Here is a 23,907-nt window from a genome sequence, read left to right as displayed (position 1 = left end):
CAAGTGCAGACTGAATGACATAATTGGCAAAAGGGTCTTGCAGCAACTGTTCAAAGTGAGGCACTGAAAGCAATTCATGGATAATTCTTGGGCGGCTCTCTTCAAAGAACTTTAAGCATTTTTCAACCACATGGCTGCTGAATTTTTGCATGGACAGGTAAACGTAGTGGCCTTCAAACTGAGAAATCAAGCTGGCAGCAGCTGAATGGGTCTTAAACTCTATAATATATTGGACAACATAATTTCTGGGATACAAAAAAGGAAATATTGAAGTCAAAATGCAGCATTATACTGTGGCTCGAAGCCCCGGATAAATAATCGCAGCAATCATTAATTGACCAGATTGGTACTTTCGTAGAGGTTTAGGGGGATGCATATAATGCAATAAATAAAAATTATCTAGTGACATGTGAGTTAACCATTAATGTACACAATTAAGAAAGCAATCACAACTATAAGATTCCAAACCCATATGTTATGAGCAGAATCACTACTGAGGCACAGGAACAGCTTGATTTCTATAAAATAAGCACACCTGCAAAAGCCTAAGAATACACAAAAAGATGGCCAAATAACAACACATTGATTGAGATCATAGAACGAAAAACTTCATGTATGGAAAAGAACTACTACATGTCATTACCAAAATAAAATTATATTGAAATAAGATTCCAATTGATGAATCTTAAAATAAGACATGTCTAATCATAATATGGAGAAAATTATTACATCCATAGCCATTGCTTGAATCTTAAAATAAGACATGTCTAATGATAATATGGAGAAAATTATTACATCCTTAGTCATTGCGTTCATTGCTCTTATTAATAACAACAATAAGTACATAAAAAGTATTTAGGTGTATAAAGTATATACCATATATGCTTGTATAAATTCTTATAAATATATACAAGTTACCTCACAAAATTACATAAATACTCACAAATATACGTAAATTGTGATTTTTCAAAATTTTATAGATCAACTTACATTTGTGAAAACTTACGCAATCTTATAAGATAACTTACGTAAATACATATGGTATGCACTTCCACAATTAAAAATTGTCCAAAAAAAATTACATGGCTATAATATTAGGAGTCCAATTCCCTCTAGTTGGTAAAGCCAATTAAACTCTGAAATTTAACATCTTTTTATATTGGTACTATTTTATCAAATATCAAGTGTTGATGTAGTCAGGTCCAGGTAATATTGTATGGAGCTCATCTCACCGGAAAATCCACTCATCTCATGGCCATAGGTTAGCTCCCGCGTGACTTTTATCATCTCTTTTATATTAAAATGTATATTTTATATATATATATATATATATATATATATTAATATGCTTTCAGACCATGCATTCCTGGAAACAGTTCATTTCATTTTTTCTAGACTTGCATATATGGCATTCATATTAATATTCATCTTTCAAAAGTACCAACTGCAAACATGATGACAGTAACACAAGTTCTACATTAATGACAAAAATAGTACTTTCACACATTAATAGCACTAACAAAGTAAAAGCCTATAGAGGTTGCAATGCGAATCCAATTAAAAACAACATAGAGAAAGAAGTTACGGACTTGTATGGGTGCTTTGGCAGCACAAGAAACATTTCCGCTTCACCGAGACTCCCAATCCTTAAGCTTCTTGCTTCCTTTGGGTTTTGCTATAGGTGCATGCATTCCGGCCATTTTTGCATTGTACTTTGCCCAAAGAGGATCATTGTATGTCCACCTGTATAACCAACCAAAGAATAATTAAGAAAAACGGTTCGTATAAATATGATCCTACAAACCAAAAATTTAACAGGATACCCTAAACATAAAAACAACCAAGAAGGCAACCTCGCTGATCAAGCCAAGCGGTGAATCAAAGTAGGTCTCTAATACCAAAATTGTGTAGAAACAAACAACACAACAATTTCCTCATTTTTAGGACATTTTGTGTGAGATGATCTGATCTGATCTCATGAGTTAACAGATATATATATATATATTTATTTATTTATTTATATTTCCCAAGATCAATTATATATATATTTATTTAACAGATCAAGAAAAAAACCAGATCATATATATATATGTAACAGATCAAAAACTCAATAAAAGATCAACTCATATATATATATATATATATATATTTAAAATAAATAAATAGAAAGGATATGTATGCTAAGCTAATGTATAATGTAAAGTTTAAAGGATAGAAATTGAAGTACTAGGCAGATCTGTATGGGAAAAACAGATGAAGAAAAAAAAACAGATCATATATATATATATATATATATGTAACAGATCAAAAACCCCCCTATATACACTCACAGATGTGTATATATATATATGTGTGTGTGTGTATGAAAACCCCCTATATCCGAAATCCCGACAGAGAGAGAGAGAGAGATACCCTTTGAAATCGGCGGTGAGGGAAGATCGCCGGTGAGGGAGGAGTGGCGGTGAGGGGCGAGCAACCGTCAACGTCGTTTGTGAGAGAGAGAGAGAGAGGGAGGCAGCAGCGGCGGTAAGGGAGGAGGATCGACAGTGAGGTACGAGCGACGGTGAGGGAGGATCGGCGGTGACGGATGATCGGCGCCGTCGTTGTGTGAAAGAGAGAGAGAGGAAGGCGAAACCCTAGATGGAGAGAGAGACAGAGAGCGAGCAGGAGGAGAGGAGACGGCCGGCTTGTTGTGTTTGTGTTGTGTGTGTGTGTGTTCTCAAATAAAAACCCTACACACACCACAAATGTTTTTTTAAGGGTCAAAAATGAGGGGCGGGAACAAAAAAAAAATAATATATATATATATATATTTTTAAGGGTCAAAAATGAAATTTAAATAACAAAATAACGCCGTCTAATTTTTTATTTTATTTTATTTTTTTTTTAGACTGGGGTTGCTATCGTCAAAAATTTTTTTTTTTTGTTAAAATATATATTTTTTCTAGTTAATGAATTTTTTAAAAAAAAATTTTTTTTTTTTAGTTACGAAGATTGAAAATTTATTTGTTTCATTTTTATTTTAATGAAAAAAAATATTATTATTTTTTATTTGGTAGAAGTAGGGGCAATATTTTAATGAAAAATATTTTAATGAAAAAAAGGTGAAAGAGAGATGGTGGTAGTGGTGGTGATATCGAAAGAAATTAGTAGTGAAGTTGTGGTAGTGGTAGTATAAATGGAGTGGCAGAGGTGAAAGAGAGGTAATGGTAGTAGTAGTGGCAAGTAGTGGTAGTAGTGGTAGTGGTGGCAGTGGAGTGGTGGCAATGGTAGTAGTAATGGTAGTCGTAGAGGTGAAGTTGGTAAAAGAGATGAGTAGTGAGAGAGAGAGAGAGATGAGTGAGAGACAGATAGAGGAGAGAAAGCGAGAGAGAGACAGAAACAGAGTGATGAGCGAGAGAGAGACAGAAACAGAGTGATGAGCGAGAGAGAGACAAAATGGTCGCTAAAAGTGCATTTTCTTATAGTGGAGAGCTCAGTAAATAGAGAAGCGATGAGAGAGAGAGTGAGTAATGTGAACACAATTTGTCGCTAAAAGTGCATTTTCTTGTAGTGGAGAGCTCAGTAAATAGAGAAGCGATGAGGGAGAGAGTGAGTAATGTGAACACAATGGGAGAGAGAGACAAACAGACAGACAGACACATAGAGAGAAAGAGAGAGAAACAAAAGAGTGAGAGACAAACAAACAGACACAGAGAGAGAAAGAAAGAGAGAAAAGTGATAAGTGAGAGAGAGATAAAGAGAGAAAGAGATATAGAGAGACAGAGAGACAAAGAGAGAAAGAGATAGAGAGAGACATATAGAAAAATAGAGAAAAACAAGAGATGAGAGAGACATATAGAAAGAAAGCGAAAAGAGATGAACGAGAGAGAGAATAGAAAAATAGAGAGATGAGAGATGAGCGAGAGAAACAAAGAGAGAAAAAAGAGATGAGCGAGAGAGACAGAAAGAGAAAAGAGATGAGAGAGATGAGCGAGAGAGACATAGAGAGAAGACAAATGAGAGAGATAGAAAGAAGAAAGATGAACGAAAGACACACAGACAGACAGACAAACAGACAGATAGACAAACAGACAGAGAAAGAAGAGTGATGAGTGAAAGAGAGAAAGAGAAGAGTGGTGGTAGTTCAATGGCATTTGCAGTAGTGGTAAATGTGGTAGAGAAGATGGGTGGTGAGAAAGAGAGATGAGTGAGAGACGACTAGAGAAAAGAGATAGAGAGACAGAGAAAGAGACAGAATGATGAGCGAGAAAGAGACAAAGTGGTCGCTAAAAATGCATTTTCTTGTAGTGGATCGATAAATCGAAAGGGAGCTCAATAAATAAAGAAGACAGATAATTCAAAACTCTTTTCAAAACTTAATTCAAATCAATTTTTTAAATATTTTAAAAATATTTTAATTTTGTGAGAGACAGATAAAGAAGAGAGATAGAGAGAGAGAGAGACAGAGATAGAGTGATGAGCGAGAGAGAGAGAGATAGACAAAGTGGTTGCTAAAAGTGTATTTTCTTATAGTGGATCGATAAATCGAGAAGGAGCTCGATAAATAGAGAAGATGGGAGTAAGAGAGTGAACAAGGCGAACATAGTGAGGGAGAAATAGACAAATAGACAAGTAGACAGAGAGAGAGTGAGAAAAGAGTGATGAGTGAGAGAGAGACAGGAAGAGAGAGATAGACAGAAAAAGAGATAGAGAGAGAGAGATGGAGAGATAGAAAAAGAGAGAGAAACAAGAGATAAGCGAGAGATAGACAAAAAGAAAGAGAAATAGAGCGAAAAGAGATGAGTGAGAGAGAGACACAGAAAAAGAGAGAGACAGAAAGAGAAGAGAAATGAGCGAGAGAGATAGAGAGAGATAGAAAGATAAGAGAGAGAGAGAAAAAAGAAATGAGAGAGATAGAGAGAAGAGAGATAGACGAGAGACACAGAGAGAATGAGAGAGAGAAACAGGCAGACATAGAAAGAAGAGTGATAAGTGAAAGAGATAAAGAGAAGAGAGAGAGAGATAGAGACAGAGAGACGGGAAGATGAAAAAATGAATGAAAAGAGAAATGGTATATCAAAAGAGTTGACGACATTATTTTTTTTAATTTTTTTTGCGACAGAAAAATACCGTTGAATTTATTCAAACCATTTTGTGACTGTATATATATGAAGCCATCTCAAAACCACAATCACTATGCTAGGTTAGAGTTTTCCAAAAACTCTTTTGAGAAAATTAAACTTTCTTGTTTTCCGTGTTATATTGTTTTTACTGAATTTTTTAAATATTTTAAGTATTTTTTAAAATTTGTAGACACACCTAACATAAATACACCTAAAAATTAAAAAAATTGTAAAAAAAATCTTTTAAAAATTCACTAAATACCAAAAATACAATAATTCAATCCATTTTTTTGTATTTTTATGTATTTATTAATTTTTAAAAATATTTTTTCATAATTTTTTTATTTTGTAGATACATCTAAGTAAGGTACATCTAAAAAAAATATTTAAAATTTTAAAAATATTCACTAAAAAAAAAACACGAAAGTCACTTTTTGCGACGGCAGAAAATGCCGTCTAAAAAAAGCAGAGTATTTGCGACGGCGCCATTTACCGTCTCAAAAAAGCAGAGCATTTGCGACGGCACTATTTGCCGTCTCAAAAAATGAGAGTATTTGCGACGGTATTTAGTGCCGTCGCAAATGCTCTGCTTTTTTGAGACGGCAAATGATGCCGTCGCAAATACTCTGCTTTTTTGAGACGGCATTTTCTGCCGTCGCAAAAAGTGACTTTTTGAGACGGCAAGTGTGCCGTCGCAAATAGTTCCGTCTCATATACCCAGTTTTCTTGTAGTGATAGCTATATTTTAAATTTCAAAATTTATTTTTTTAACTTCTTATATAAAAATATCCAAAATTTTAAATTACATATGATTTTTTTCTAAAAATATATGAACTCACAGTGGAGTAGAGAGAGAAATACCATAAATGAAGAGAGAAGTTGCACATATTAAAGATAAATAATTAAATAATTGACTAACCTTTAATAGTTTTGAAAAAATAGATTAAAAATAATATTTTCTTTTTATAGCTTTGAAAAACTATTATATGCCTTTGAAATAATATTGTGCACCAACTTTCAATTAACAAATATCATGATATCAAAAAATATTAAAAGTAAAAAAAAATTTGTATAAAAAAAGTAATGATATACAAATATAAAATCAATACAAAAAACTTATCAATAATGATTTTGTTTGGATTTTGATCTATCACTTTATAATGAGTGACATGTTTTTTATTATACAAATGGCCCTATTATGCCATTTTAGTATAAAAATTCTAGTAAAGCAATATTAACCAACAAAAAATAGTTATAAACAAAAAACAGATTATGGTTGGTAGAGAGGAGGAAGAAATGACACACAAAATATGAAATATAAAAACAAAAGATGGTCATAAATAATAAATATTAAAAAAATATATATAGAATAAGAAGAAGAAGAAACAAAAATGGCATACCTAAAAGATGAAATAGTCTGTTTAAATAATATAATAGACTAATATAAACTAACCTCTAAATTGTCTCATAACAAAAATGTAACGCCCTCAAAAAAACAACATTTAAACCCATCAATAAAGACATGCATTGATATATAAAAACTCCACATTCTTCTATTCATCAGAGTTCCATTACCAAAAAAATATTACATGTTAACAACAAAAGCAAATGCCCTATGGGCTTACAGCTTTCCAAGTTAACACTTGGTTACAAAAGAGAGTACTAACTCGGTTACATATTAAGCCCTTGGCTTGAATTTACATGTAATACATCAAAACAAATAAGACAACAAAAGTGTGTCCGCCTCTAGCGTCCCAAGCTATGTCCTTGGAGGTGGCATGCTACCTGTACCTGAAAATGATATTCCCATATAGGGTGAGCCACAGCCCAGTAAAGATATGCTAAACACAGTATGAGCAATGACTAAGACGTTAGTAATTGATAAATGTTTAATTTTCATAAACCAATTCATAATCCATTTCTATTTCTTATCAATTTCACAGTTCCCATCAATGGCTCAGAACCTGGCCAACCACTTATATGAGACCAAGACTCATATTAAACATTTTCCATTTTTACAATAGATAAACACACAGGTTATATCAATATTTGAACAGATAAGCATACAAGCTATATCCACATTTCAACAGATATGCATATTAGCTATATCAACACTTCCCATGACAAGCATATGAGCTGTATCAACTGTAACGCCCCAACCCTTTACATGTCATCGATATTTTCCGCTTTGGGTCATACCCGCACGGATTTGTTCTTCCCAGTGGGTCACCCATCTTAGAACTACTCCAGCCTAAGCACGCTTAACTGGGGAGTTCTAATAGGGATTTCACCACTTGGGAAAAGGCCTCGATGCTATATAAGGGTCCAGGTTTTTCCTGGGCTATAAAAGTAAAAACCTGGACCCTTATATAGCATCGAGGCCTTTTCCCAAGTGGTGAAATCCCTATTAGAACTCCCCAGTTAAGCGTGCTTAGGCTGGAGTAGTTCTAGGATGGGTGACCCACTGGGAAGAACAAATCCGTGCGGGCGTGACCCAAAGCGGACAATATCGATGATGTGTAAAGGGTCGGGGCATTACAAATGGTATCAGAGCCGACTCTCCGAGGTACCGAGTGTGGGCCCCTAGCGTCTCTCGGTGCATGTGGGCGGGCTTGCGAGCTGGCAGGCTACTGCACGAAGACATGCAGCCTTATGGGGGGTGGATTGTAAGGCCCCGGTGTCCCACATCGGGAATGGAGGGGGAGTTTCTGGGCTATAAAAGTAAAAACCTGGACCCTTATATAGCATCGAGGCCTTTTCCCAAGTGGTGAAATCCCTATTAGAGCTCCCCAGTTAAGCGTGCTTAGGCTGGAGTAGTTCTAGGATGGGTGACCCACTGGGAAGAACAAATCCGTGCGGGCGTGACCCAAAGCGGACAATATCGATGACGTGTAAAGGGTCGGGGCATTACATCAACACTTCCAATGATAAGCATATAAGCTGTATCAACACATTATCTAACAAGCATACGAGCTGTATCAGTGGAGTCCATCCCCTATCTCCTCCCAAACAACATCCGGTTTAGAGGTCCATCCCCTATCTTCCCCTAAACCGTGGAGTACATCCCCTATCTCCTCCCACACACAATGCATATATACACAAAGGTCATATACACAATTAATCAATACATAACGTTAATGTATTCTATCAACCGTCATACACTATGACATATCCAATTGATTAGTTTTAGTTTGCCTAATCATCATGCATTGTCTACAACAATCAAAACTACCCTCCACCGGTAGCCCAAGCAATTATTTCTAAACAGATAATAAAAGCTCCAACAGATAAAATATCAATGTTTTCAAAAGCGAGCGATTTATAAATCCAACTCCATCATTTCACAACATAATGAGCCAATTTCATTATTTTCAACTCAATTCCATAAGTTCACAATTTTTTTAAATTAATCATACCAATTAATTTTAAACAACAAATTAGGGCTTTTACCCCCAACTCTTGATATTAACCCAAAGGTCCCAATATCAACAACCAACCTCAATACCACTATTTTGAAACCCAAAATACTCATTTTAGAATCAAAATAATAAAACCCTCTTTGACATTTTGAAACCCTAAGTCCCAAAATTTCCTAACTTCAACACTTTATCAAAATCACAAAAAATCTATGTTAAGGACCATAAAAGTGAGTAGGAATCCCTACCTCAAATTCGGAGCCCAAGAGGAGAAGATGTAGAAAACTAAAATGCTCCAAACTCCAAGATTCACGGATCAAAACGAAGCCCTCGACGATCAACACAACTTTTACAAAGGGCAAAGGGAAGGAAAGTACTCTAACTAGATCAAACCCTAGAGAGAAGGGAGTTTCTAGAGAGAGAGGCTCTCAAAATATCTTTTTAGAAAGTAAAAGAGAGAGAGGAAGTGTAGAAAAGTGATTCAAAAATGCCCAGTTGCCCTCTATTATACGACATTCCTGCTCGAGCGGAAAACACAACGCTCGAGCGTCAAGAACAAAAATCTGGACACGCTCGAGCGCAATAAGGCCCGCTCGAGCGAGAAAACCAGTCCGCTCGAGCGTAGATTTCCCCCTCCCAGAAGTTATACCCAGAAGGTACTACCCGCTCGAGCGCCAACAAACCCGCTCGAGCGCCACCGCTCGAGCGTAAAGAAACCCGCTCGAGCGTAGAATTCACATCTGCAGAAGTTTTGCAGGAACACAAAATACTGGAGGTATGCAATCCTCGCTCGAGCGCAAGAAGACCCGCTCGAGCGGATCGCCTAAAAACTGAACAACAAGGAATTGAAACCAAGGTCTAACCAACCTGTAACAACCTTGTTCAAAACATCCTAAAACTCAATCAAGTGGAATTAAAGGACGACAACAAGATAGATGCCACTACCAACTTCACGGAACCGAGTCCGGAATACAACAGAGCAGTAAAGGGATAACCGGGATCGCTATAAAAAAAGTTGTAAAATAACGAGTTTCATCATTTCATGAATGTAATATTTATAGGGCGAGAAAGACATAAATGACTTAGAAAAAGTATAATGTATGATGGCTAGGTTTTTGGGTAAGAGAAAGAATTGGTTAGAGAAAGAGTGCACAAGAATAATTTTTTTCATATTTCATTTTCTAAATTATAAATCATGGAATCAAAATTAAAAATAATAAATTATGAGATTTAAATATATATATATATATATATATAGAGTATAGATATGCTTAAATTTATTTGGGAATAATTTTGTGTTTAATTATAGAATAGAGAGAATCTAGATATAAGGTTTAATTTTTGTTTTAAGTTAGGTTTAATTTTAGATTTGTATAGATCAGACTAGAAAGATATTAGCAGTATACATGTTATAGGAGGTGAGATAGTTTCCTTTTTATTAGATTTATTTTAAGAGAGAGAAGATTGCATAAGATTTATATTCTTTTAAATAAAGGCTTGATTTATTTTGAGAGGAAGAAGGGGGTTGAGAATTGTGTGGTTTTTTCTTTCATTCTTTCTTTCTCTTTTTTTTTTTTTGGGGGGGGGGGGGTTGGGTGGGTATTCACTGGTAAGATATTTGCATTAAATAATTTTGAAGGTTAATATTTATGTCCTTGGAATAGCCAATAAATGTTTAATTTTTTTTATAAAAATAAAAAATTCAAAAAAATTAGATTTAAGGTTTTGAAATACTTAGAGCCTCTAAGATGAAAAGTCACGTTGTTATAATATACAATATAGATAGATAGATTATGAGATTTAGAAAAGAGATAAATATTAGGGGAGAGATTTTAGGAACTTGTAATTCAATTATTTTTAAAAAAAATCTATAGTTATTTTATTAGCCAATATTATTATTTTTAAATATTTTAAAATTAAAAAAAATAGCAATTTTAGGTTGTTATGTTTTATTTTTATTTTTAATCTATAGTTACTTTGTTAGCCAATAGTACTATTTTTAAAATTACAAAAATTAGCAATTGTGGTTTTACGTTCGTTTTAATTTATAATTTTTTTAAAAAAAATATATAATTACTTTGTTATTAGATGAGATTTTTTTTTTTAATGTATAATTATTTTGTTATGAGATAGGATTTAAGAAATAGAGAAATATTAGGGGAGAGATTTTAAGAACCTGTAATTCAAAATTTTAAGTGATTTTTTGTTTTTTTTCTTTAATCTATAATTATTTTGTTAACCAATAGAATTATTTTTAATTTTTTTTAAATCACAAAAATTAGCAATTGTGGAATTAGACTTTGGAACTCTCACAAACCTTCTCACTAGATACCTTATTTTGCTTATATAATATATAGATAGATGCACAATAAAAATATAAACCACCTAATATATTGTTGTTACTATTTGGGAAAATTACAAATCAGGTGTAGTTTTTAAAAAGAGTAATGCTACGCTTTATGAAAGAAATATTAAAAAAAAAAAAAATATGAAGGTTCTTCACTCTTAAATTAGTTTATGGTATTTTATTGTATATTATGCAATCACATACATTAAGTTACAACTTATCAATCATAAAGCGACAAAACTAAGTTTATACTATTTGCAAACTAAGATTTCAAAATTAAAATGTACTTACAATAAGGTAAGCCGCTTTTCTTATGTTATTAACTATCACGCTAGATTATTTTTAAAAGCTTCATAAAATTTTTTTGATATTTTTTTTTTTTGTGAAACCTAATATTACTCTTTTACAAATAATTACAAACTCTTGAAAATTTTAGGATTTTAATAATAATTATTATTTTTTTCAAGCACCCCTACATTGTAACTGTTATTTTATTTTATTTTATATATATATTTGGTAGGTAGGCTTGAATCGAACAAAAAAGGTAAATTACAAATACACCCCTTAAAATTTGATTAAAATACGAATCACCTTCTATAGTTTTGGAAATTACATTCCACTCTCTGAGGTTTATAATTTCATAACAAATCGTCATTTTTATTAATAAATTATCAAGTCAATTAATAATTTTTAATGATATTAGAAATATGTTTCAATTAATAATTTAGGTAATTTTATTATTGTATAGGAGAACAATTATGAATTTCATTTTTTTAGTTAATTCTGTTAAATAAAAAATACTAACAATGAGGTAGTTGTAATTTTTCAAACTATAAGAGACAAATCTATAATTTAAGTAAATCTCAGAAAGTATATTTGTAATTTACCCAATAAAAAACCATGACTAGATGGTTGCAACATAGAGCCATGTCCATATCATTGCATATGGTGTATATTTGGTTGACGGTATGTTAATCATATACATTAAAATTCATTTATGAACCCCTGAAAATTACGATTTATTATGTGAACTGATATGTCAAGTAAATAATGCAGTGATTATACATGAATAGTAAATAAAATACGATAGATAAATGTAATTACATAATATTATTGTTTTAATTGTGAATGCAGTCAATAGTTTTTTTTTTTTTTCTTTTTCTTTCAAATTGATGGAATTTAAATTATAATTTTCGGTTCAGTGTCAGAACTCAAGACATCAATTAAATTCAACTCACAGTAAAAAAATCAAACTTTGCTCAAATACATACTTTTTTATAATTAAAAAAAAATTATTAATTACATTTTATCTCCCTTAACTATTATTGAATATCACTTTATTTCAAAAAATGATTAATTGCACTTTACCTTTCTTAACTATCACTGAGTATAAACCTTATCATTTTCAAATTTAAAATCATACATTCAGACCCTTCAACTATCAAAAACAGAATAAAAACCTCCCTTTTGGAAGGAATGAAATGAAATAAATTTGATAGTTAAGATGTCTAAATATATAATTTTAAAATTAAGAGAGTAAAATAATATTTAATAATTTATAATTGAAAGGAATAAAGTATAATTAACCTAAAAAACCAAATGAAGATAAGATTAGAGTATCCACGATGGTTTATGCAATTGATTTCACAGCATAATAAACCACCACTCTTTGTAACTATCATCATTTTCATTATCATAATTTTAATTAACTTGGAGAGGGGGCTATCATTGTTGTTTTGTTTTCATCTTGTCGAAAACTTAGCTTATTCTTAAAATATTATAGGAGGAATAATTTGATTCCTGTTCTAATTAAACTTGTGAATATGACAAAGGGAAGCTAGAGAAATATATATATATATATATATATATAATGTTTTTTTTAAGTGTGAAATGATTAGAAACACCCATTCTTTGACAAGGAGAAGAAATTCTCTTTTGGATCATTTTAATATCTTATATTTATTTATTTATTTTTTAATATGACTTTTTGTCTTATTTATGAATATTATTTTATCTTATTTATGAATCTCATTTTGTTTGGTGAACGGACGTTTGTTTTTGGTAACCTTTTGTTTTGTTCATGAATGAAGATATTAGAAGGTCATGATGGGGTTGGTAGTGGTTTAATGGTCATTATTTTTTTGATGTAATTTGTAAGGTCCTGGTGGCCTATAAATTGTTCTTCTCTTCCACTCTTTTGTACACTAACTACTTTTTACACTTGAGAGATTGCTAGCCAAAGGAGAGTGTTTTTCTTAGTAGAGCTTTAGATTCACCATCTTGTGTAGAGTTGGCTTGAATCATACGACAAGTGGTCGGACTGTTGTATCCTGGAGTGAACAAATTATAGTTTCGTGGTTGCTGCATCGGTATTTGGATTTTTTCTACCGTAGTGGGTTTGATCTCCTTAAAGAAAACGAAATATCTATACTTCAGTCTGATCTATTTGTATCTCATTTTATTTGCATTATTTATCAATAAAATACAATTTTTCTGGTATTTTTGCCAACAATTTTAAAGAGATCAATAATGAAAACTACAAGGCACATGAAGCAAAAGTGGCTTCATACAATACAGATTAGTATAAATGTCATTTTTATCTCTTAAATTACCTTACTGATCAGTTTTATGATTACTATGACACCACTTACACTTCCACAAAGAAAATTTGGAAAGTTTTACAGACTAAGTATGATACTGAAGGGGCAAAAGCAAAAAAGTATGCAGCTAGGCGTTTTTTTCACTTTCAAATAGTGGATGGCAAATCTGTTGTGGAGCAAACACAAGATTTCTAAATGATAGTTGCAGAAGTAAGATTTGAAAGCATCAAGATTGGTGACAACTTAGTAGTTGTAGGACTTGTTGATAACTTACCGCCATCTTGGAGAGAATTCCAAAAGCGCATGCGTCATAAACAAAAGGAGACTTCCTTAGAGGCGTTGATCACTCGCATCTAAGTCGAAGAGGAGGCTAGAGGCCAAGATGCATTAACAACACAAGAGGGTAATGACAATTCCACTACGAAGGTAAACTTTGTTTCATTTATATATTGTCTTCTATTAATTTTTGACATGCTTGCTTCGCTTGTGTCATATTAATAGTAAATATGTGAGAATCATGAGTAGTTTAGGATTAATTTCTAAAGTGACAAAAAATTTTGAGAAATGTGAAATTTGCAGTAAAGCAAAAATTACCAAGAGGCCTCATAAAAGTGTTGAGAAAAATACCGAATTGCTAGAATTATTTCATACTGATTTGTGTGAGTTTGAAGGAATTTTAACTCGGGGTGGTAATCGATATTTTATCACTTTTATTGATGATTTTTCAAAATACACAGACGTATATTTATTAAAAAATAAAAGTGATGCTTTTGAGAAATTTAAAGAATTCCTTTTTGAAGTGGAAAATCAATTCGGTAAAAAGATTAAGAGAATTAGAAGTGATAGAGGCTGCGAGTATGAATTTCTTGGATTTAACTATTTTGTTCAATCATTGGGAATTATTCGTGAGACTATTCCACCATATTCACCTTCATCTAATGGCGAAGCTGAAAGAAAAAATAAAACGTTAATTGACTTGACGAATGCTATGCTTATTGATTCAGGTGCTCCCTCAAATCTTTGGGGCGAGGCTATTTTGACAGCTTGTCATGTGATAAATAGAGTGTCACACAAAAAGACTAAAATTCTATCTTATGAGTTGTGGCAGGGGCATAAAGCAAATCTAGGTTATTTGAGGGTTTGGGGTTATTTAGCTTTTATAAGGCTTGCAGATCCTAAATGACCTAAATTGGGTGAACGAGTTACCACCCGTGCTTTTCTTGGGTATGCGTTGCACAGTACAACTTATAAATTTTTTGATATGGAAAATAATATTATTTTTGAATCAGGTGATGCTATTTTTATAAAAATAAATTTCCTTTCAAATCTAGAAACAGAGAGGGTAAAATAATTTCTGAAAATATTTTATCCATGCCTAGCTCTTCTACTTTATCTCAAATTTTTCAAGAACAAGAAAATTCTCAAATCTAATCAAGGAGGAGTAAACGAGCTAGAGTTGGAATTTTTTTTGGCCTTGACTATTATCTTTACAATGTGGAAGAAATTTCTCTTACGGTGTAAGAAGTTTTATCATCAGCTGATGCTATTTTTTGGAGAGAGGATGTAAATGATGAGATAAATTCACTACTTTCAAATAAAACATGAAAGCTAGTGGATTTACCTCCAGGTTGTAAAACTATTGGGTGTAAATGGGTCCTTCGTAAAAAACTTAAACCGGATAGAACTATAGATAAATAAAAAGCGAGGCTTGTCGCTAAAGGTTTTAAGAAACAAGTTGATCTTGATTTCTTTGATACTTTTTCTCCGGTTATTAGAGTTACATCCATTAGACTGTTAATAGCAGTGGCTGCAATTCATGATTTAAAAATTCATCAAATGGATGTGAAAATAACATTTTTAAATGGAGATCTAGATGGGGAGATTTACACGGACCAATCTGAGGGCTTTGTGGAGCCTGGCCAAGAAAGCAAAGAGCGTTAGCTAACTAAATCCCTTTGTGGTTTAAAATAAGCTCCTAAACAGTGGCATGAGAAATTTGATTCTTGCATGCTTGAGTGTCACGACCCAAACCCGCCCCTATGGGTTTAGCACCGTAACCAGCCAGTAATCCGAGATTACCGAAGGCCTGCTTAACAATAATACAGTAAAACAAAGTACAGGGGCCTGGCGGAAGCCAACACAGTAAATAAACAATGTCCAATGAGTTGTGACAGTCTGAATGCCAAAAAGACTTTTCATATATACAAATGCACAGTGCAGAACAGTATGTACAACATTTATAATCATCCAGATCAGGGACCTAATCCCTATTAAACAGTACAGTAACAGTCTATACAGTCTACAAAACAGATACAGAGACAGACGGGGGAAATTAAAACACCCCTAAGCCATAGCTTGACAGGCTCGGAACCTCGCAGTGAGGCACAGTGGTTGGCTTGACAAAACTGGAGCTTACCCCGACGCTTCTAGCCGCGGTCTGGTGCCTGTACACCTACATATATATATGAACAGTGAGCTAAAGTCTAGTGAATAACATAATGCGTAAAGAGGTTTAGAATGAATGTCCTTACAGTAATGAAAACAGTTCATTAAGTCAGTATTTCAGTCGTTCAGTCAGTACAGTCATATGTGGTACATCCATTAGCATAACAGTACAGTAAACAGTAGGTCTTGAAAGACCGAACAGTCAATGATGGCCATCAATCAGTAAATAGTAGTGGTTCCAACAAGGGAACCGACAGAGATCTCTGTAACAGTAACAGTCAGTAACAGTAGTTGCTAAGGATGCCACAATACAGTTCAGAATAGAGGACATACATTCATTCTATTAACAGTATCAATTCAGAAACCGTACAGTTCAATTGTTCAGAAGATAATCATTTTTGAACATATCTTTACACAGTTGTTACTCACAGAGTTCTGGGCTACAGTTAGGCTAGAGCGCGTCCCCAGTCGCCAACCCTACACAGTTTACAGATTGAACACACACTAAGCTACACAGTTGGGAAAGATAATAATTTAATCCTTACCTTGACTCGGTGTGGTTCTACATCTATATTCTCATTAAGATACCTTAAACTAGGCCTAAGAATGCCTAGGATGAAATGAGGATGCAAAGATGCACTTCAAAAGCATTTTCAGAAAACAGAGTTTCAGCTCAAGCGTCGATTACTCCGCTCGAGCGGAAATGCAGACAAAGGTCTCCGCTCGAGCTCAGACTTGGACGCTCGAGCGTACTGCAAAACAGTCAAAAGTGCTAGATAGGTGAAAATCACGCTCGATTGGACGCTCGACATCCGCTCGAGCGTAAGACACAAGATCTCGCTCGAGAGTAAATTACCTCGCTCGAGCTGACTTAAAAACAGAACAAAATACTGGGAGCACGATTTCCACGCTCGAGCGCCAGTCACCCCGCTCGAGCGTGAGTTCAAAATCTGGAATTCCCAGATTTGAACCTCGAGCTCAAATTCAACTTTCAAAGCAATAAATTCCATCCTCTTGGGCTCATTTCTTGGAAAACATTTGCAAATACATAGTATAACATGGTTCAAAGCTCAATTTGTAAAATCAAAGCCCAAGGGAAGATTAATTCAACCCAAATTAAAACCAATTTTCATGAACTTAACTTCAATGCAACATGCATGAATTTAAACCACTTTCAAGCTTTAAACACTTGCTCTAATGAGCCAATTGTTCCAAAAACAAGATGAAAACATGGTCCATTGTAAATATATGAACATGCATGCAAGATTTCCATGAAATCAAACCTCACAATGCAAGGATAAACACATGCATGCATGAATTCTAACTCAAATCAACATATGAAGCTATTTCAAGACTCAATCCACTAACTTCAACATGAATCATGTAAGAACAAGCTCAATTCATAAACAAGAGGGTAATCACACTACCTTAGGTCTTGTAGTTCAAGAATGGAAGCACAATTTTGAAATCAACCTTCAAATTATTTAGGTTCTCAAAGCAATCACAAGAAGGAACTCAATTCTCTCCCTCTCTCTCTCTTAGTCGGCAAGAACTCTCAAAATGTCTGAAGAAAATGTTTGTCTAAGTGTGTACAAGGCTCAATATGTTGAGGTAGTGGGCCACCAAGGATGGCAAGTTGGTAAATTCAAGTACTTTGTAATACAATGTTATTTAATCTAATTTAACCATACCAAATCGAATTTCAGATAAATACACCATAAAATCACATAAATTATGATGATCGTAAAACACTAATCCATTTCTGGTTCGGCCGCCGATAAGGCCTTCAATTCGCAATTTAAACACAAAGACATGAACAGATAATCAAACAGTCAAACAGATAGATAATGCATTTAAACAGATACAGTCAATCAATCAGTTTCAGATTTCAGTCAGTTAGTTCAGTATTTCAATCAGTTCAATTACTTTTCATAATCAGTTTCAGTTTAGCAGTAGTCGGTAGTTTATCGGTAAACAGTGGTGAGGGTTGTTACATTGAGAATGGCTATAAGACTAATGAATGTGATAAGTGCATATTATAAAACTTGTGAGAATGCACATATGATTATTAGCCTATATGTGGATAATCTAATTTATCTTTGGCTCTAATTTGTATATTATAAATGAGATTAAAAATATGTTTAATTGCCACTTCGATATGAACGATCTTGGTGAAGCCAATTTTATTTTGGGAATTAAAATTACCAAGACTAATGATGGCATTTTTCTTGATCAGTCGCATTATGTTGAGAAAATTTTAAAGGAAACATGTTGCTACTCCTTTTGACGCAAGTATACATTTATCTGTTGTAACAAAGGAAAAGGAAGTGATTAATCAAAAGGAATATGCTAGCATGAATGGTAGTTTGAGATATGCTACTGACTATACTAGATCTGACATTGCATATGCGTACTTAGCAGATTTACTAGCAAGCCAAGTCGAGATCATTGGATAGCAATAGGAAGAATTATGAGATATTTATCCGGTATAAAAACTATGGTTTGTTTTATAACAACTATCCTACGATACTTGAGGGATATGGTGATGCTGATTAGAATACTTTGTCAGGTGATTCTCTCTCTACCTTGGGTTTTATTTTTACCTTAGGTGGTGGTGCTATATATTGGAAATCTAAAAAACAAACTATAATTGCTAATTCTACAATGAAAGTTGAACTTATAGCGTTAGCTTCAGCATGTGAGAAAGCGAATTCGTTGAGAGATTTGTTATATGAAATCCCTTTTTAGGAAAAACCAATTCCTCTTGTGTTAATTCATTGTGATAGCACTGTTACTATTGGTAGAGTGAACAACCATTTTTATCATGGTAAATCCAAACCTATTAGAAGGAAGCATAGTTATGTGAGATCCTATTTGAGTAATGACATCATAACTGTGAATTATGTAAAATCTTGTGATAATTTTACGAATCCGTTAACCAAGGCCTTGGTGAGAGATAGGGTCTGGAATACATCGAGCGAGATGGGTTTGAAACCTATAAAATCATAAACCATGTATGAAGACGCCCAACCTAGGGACCAGAGATCCTGTAACTAGGTTCAATGGGAAGAACGAATCATATGGTGGTTGTAAAAAATGCACTCCTTAATATTTTGTTGTCCACCCCTATGATGTAAGTGTATTTGTCCTGTAATGTTGGAGGGTTGAGTTTTTATACTCTTAATGAAATTATGTAGCTCTTGTTGAGTGGGGTGTGTAAATTACAGGACCATCCTTGATAGATTTCACCTATGTGAGAATAAAAGTTAGGCCGCTTTCTATGAGAATAAGGCTTATTCTCAAATATGCTCATGAAAACTGGGATAAGCACAAGGCCGTAATGTGCTGTCTATTAAAAGCTCATGTCAACACCTAGATTGTTATGTGTGAGTAGTAATACTTTATTTCCCCTAAGTAGTCATAGTTCAAGTTTGAGAGTACTACTGACTTTGGAGTAGATGTTGCTGTTTCACTAATGAAAGTTCAATGCAGAGCACACCTTTATGATGCATACTAGTCTATCTTTATTTGGTAATCTCTCTTGTCTTTGTTGATATTAAAATGAGTGGGGGATTGTTGGACCATTTTAATATCTTTTATTTATTTTTTTAATATGACATTTTGTCTTGTTCATGAATCTCATTTTGTTTGGTGAATAGGGATTCATTTGTTTTTGGTGACCTTTTGTTTTGTTCATGAATAGAGATATTTGAAGGTCATGATGGGGTTGGTGGTGGTTTAATGGCCATTATTTTTTTGGTGTAATTTGTAAGGTCCTAGTGGCTTATAAATTGTTCCTCTCTTTTACTCTTTTGTATACCAACTATTTTTTACACTTGAGAGATTACTAGCCAAAGCAGGGTGTTTTTCTTGGTGGAACTTTGGATTCACCATCTTGTGCAGAGTTGGCTTGAACCATACGACAAGTGGTTGGCCTATTGTATCTTGAAAGAGACAAGTCATAGTTTCGTGACTGCTGCATTGGTATTTGGGTTCTTCCTACCGCAGTGGACTTGATCTGCTTAAAGAAAATGAGATATTCGTACCTCAGCTTGATTTATTTGTATCTCATTTTCTTTTTGCATTATTTATCAATAAAATATAATTATTCTGGTATTTTTACCAACATTCTCAATTTATTAAGACTTTGTTTCGATTTAAGTGAAATGATTAGAAAGACACATTCATTGACAAGAAGAAGAAAGATCTCAATTTATTAAGTTAGTATTTGAATCTCAAATTTAAAATTAGAATTTGGATCTCAGATAAATCAAAACACAACATATATATATATATATATATAATACTAGTAAGAGGTTAGTATAATGGGTGAATTGCTTTTCTATGAGGGGTGATGGTTGAGTTTCACGATGGAATTTCCCGTTTTTCTATTTTTCTCCTATCAATTGTTTAAAAAAAAACTATATAAATTATATGTATGGTGTATATAATTTGTTTTTTGTATCAATTTATTTGATTCTTAAAGTCTTAATTATATTAATTTTGTCATTAATAATTTATATTATGTCAATTTAATGCAATTGATAACATAGATTAAAAAGTTGAATAGAATTATATATTTATTTATTTATTCTTGAACAATAAGAAAATTTGTATTAAGAACTTATGGACAAAGCCCTTTGCAAGGCTATAGGGGGACATTAGACGCAATTGGAAGGCAAAAAACCCTTTAGGGACGTTCTAATAGTCCAATAGGCTGCCTCATTCACAGATCTAGGAAACCAACAAAAGGATAGGTCAAAATGTCGAGCTAAAAAATGAATATCATGTATAATAGAAGCACAAGCCCAAGAGGGATTAGTTTTAGAGACACAAAGTGTAATGGCCATTTTGTTATCCCTAATAATTTTTACTTATGAGAGGTTGAGAGCCTGGGCCATAAGGCATGCCCATCTAATTGCTAGACATTCTCCTTGCAAAGCTGAGCTAGCCTTCACCCGACGGGCTACTCCAAAAACCAAAGAGCCTTCCTAATCCCTTATTAGAATAGCAACAAATACAATTGAGGAGCCAGATTGCATGACAACATCAACGTTTGCTTTGTGGCAGCTATAAGGAGGAGGTGTCCATCCTGTAGCAGCCAACGTAGGAGGCTCACAGTTGAACTGGGTGTAGGTGGAGAAAAAGACCTTTGCAAATTCATTTCGGTCCTTTACAGCTTTGAAGATGGCCGAGTGTGGGTCCACAAGGATATGGTTAAAGACAAATCCATTCCGCTATTTTCAAATATGCCAAGCATACCAAACAATAAGTCCAAGGCGATCTCGTTGGTCCTCTTTAGGGCATTACTCAAGTTTGCACATCCAGGGGATGACCAAAGTAATATCACCAGCCTCGATCTTTGGCCCTGGGCCACCAAACCAAACAACTTGGGCCCATACATAGTCAAACAATATATGTTTTGTTGTTTCAGTTTCTTTGAGGCAAATTGAGCATGTGGGATCAGTAGAGCACCTCTGGCGAAACAAATTTTGTTTTGTGGCAAGGTAGTTATTACATACCCTCCACCAAAAGTGCTTCAACTTCGGAGGAATGGACAAAGACCAAATCAGTTTCCAAACATCTGCTGGGACGTGTAAAGAGGGCAAAGGGATATCAGAGTTCAAAAATTGAGATTTAATGGCCACATGATAACCTGATTTTACAATGTATTATCTTTTAGAATCATGATGCCATACGAGGCAGTCCTCCTTGTTGCATACCAACATAGAAATGACAGTGATTTGCTCAAGTTTCTCCTTAGATGCTGTAGACTTAAGGGCTGGTACATTCCAACTGTTGGACCTTGGGAGAAGGGCATCTTTCACTGTTGTAATAGCATAACTAGATGGTTTGTGCGATTGAATATAAAACGAATTGTAACGTCCTAAAATAACTACAATCAACCCATCTCATAATCAGTAGTATAAATGAAACGACATACTTTCCTTCATCAAAGTTTAATATACATTTACGAGGCGGAGGCATATCTCCAACACTTGAAAATGGTTTTTCTAAATAGGGTAAGCCAAAGCTTAGTAGAAACAATCTAACACAATATATAAATCTTAACAAAGACATAAATGTGATGTGTATATACAATATCGGTAACAAAATTATTTACCACTTTTTTGCAAACTATGTCATGCCAAGTTTTATATCACAACTCATTTTATCTCAGTTCATAGGTTACTTCCATTTATTACAAACAACCAAACTAAGGATACAACTCAAAGGTTCTCAATTCAATATAGTTATCACATAAATGCTTCTATTTGCCATTTTATGAAAATTTCGTCTGCGGGAATCGGCACCCATCTATACGTAATGTTTTTGGGACCTTCACCTTGGATGCACAGGCCAACTTAGTTTAATGGAGTCCATCCCATTTCTTATCCTAAACATGGAGTACATCCCTTTTCTCCTCTCAAACATCATCCATATACAATGTATTAAAACACAGTCATATTCAATGACAACCAATAAGAGATTAGTTTCAATTTACCTAATCCTCATGCAATTTCTACAACAATCATGGCTATCCTCCACCAATAGCTCAAAATAGATATTTCTAAACAGATATACAATCTCTAAAATAGATAAATTATCCAAATTTTCATAGGTGAGAGGTAATGCATGTTCAACTCCACCATTTATATAAACATTCCTCCAATTTCATGTTTCCCATACCAATTTCATTATTTATGCAAAATAATTATTCAAGAAGTTTTAGGGCAAAACCTCATTTTCATCCATGTGACGACCCCAAAATGTTAATTGTAATTATAAGTGATTAATTATGTATTGAATTTTAATTATGACATGTGCGAAGTGATTAATTGTGAATTATCTAATTTGATTCGTTGTAAATATCTGTTTAAATTGAGAAACTATCCGTTGTGAGCTCGGCTTTGAAACTAAAATTGACGACATAAATGGGTTTAGAAATCAAAATTGAGTATAAGGATATGTTAATTGGAATTTTTAGAGTTATCCAGGAAGTTCAATTAAAAATTGATTCCGTCTGATTCGCTAATTTTAATAAGTTAGAATTAAATAATTGAATAGGAATTAGAGCTTAATACACATTAGCATAAATTAATTTAGTGTAATTGAGACTTTATTGTGATGACGATTAATTTAATTTAATTAGAAATAATTTATTAATTTTGGATAAATTAAGTTTAATATTAAATGGTAATTACATGAAACTCCTACTCATCCTTTTATCTCCCTAATAAACAACAAATGAGAGAGAGAGTACTTGGTTTGGTGAAGCTATTACACAACCCACACGTAAAGAGAGGGAAGAAAAGAGAGAGTTCTTGGGTTGAACTCAACGAAAGAGAATTGAAGAAGACCTTAGGGAGAACTAGAAGATAGCTCATTAATCATCAAATTAAGGTGAGTTTTCATTCCAAATTCTTGAAATTAAGGTAAATCTACTCCTCATCTTCTAAAATATAGGTTGAATTGAGATGACTTCATGTATTAGATAGAAGTTTTGGCTATGAGAATTAGAGTTTAACATGAATATGTCTCAAATTGAAGGAATAAGATAAATTAGTTTTTAAACTTATCATGCATGGATGATTTCATGAAGATTTATTTATATACTTTGCAATTCATGCATTGGTTTTCAAAATTGAAGGAAATATCATGGATTTTGAGGATTTAAATTTAATCAAGAAGAAACCTTGCATGTTTAGAGTTGTTCTTGAGTAATTAAGGAAGAAGTTGTAGACTTTGAGCTTATCTATCTACACGCATGGCATTGATTCATGAAAATATGTTCATACAATTGTTTTTCTTGCATGGTTCTTGAAATTGGAAGAATAAACTCCATGAATTTCAAAGATTGGAACTCTAAGGTGCATGAATTATGTTTTTGCCTTGAAATTCAAGGGTTTGATCTTTTCCCATGGAATTAAGCTTCAATTTAAAGTTATGAGTTTGTTGGAAGCTACAGATGGTAAATTCAACATGTTTATGGA

General features: G+C 33.4%; 1 long non-coding RNA gene across 1 annotated transcript; it reads right to left on the bottom strand.

Moving 5' to 3' along the window:
* Positions 1-1,456: 1,456 nt before the first annotated feature.
* LOC145821235 (uncharacterized) lies at positions 1,457-2,751 on the bottom strand. The gene is made up of 2 exons (XR_014363264.1): positions 2,413-2,751; positions 1,457-1,743 (listed from the first exon to the last, which is right to left on the bottom strand). It is a non-coding gene; the product is annotated as an uncharacterized LOC145821235 (long non-coding RNA).
* Positions 2,752-23,907: the final 21,156 nt, after the last annotated feature.

This window comes from Camellia sinensis, chromosome 3 (assembly GCF_055761805.1).
Source record: "Camellia sinensis isolate YWXY chromosome 3, ASM5576180v1, whole genome shotgun sequence".
Lineage (NCBI taxonomy): Eukaryota > Viridiplantae > Streptophyta > Magnoliopsida > Ericales > Theaceae > Camellia > Camellia sinensis.
This window is presented reverse-complemented; position numbering and strand designations above follow the sequence as displayed.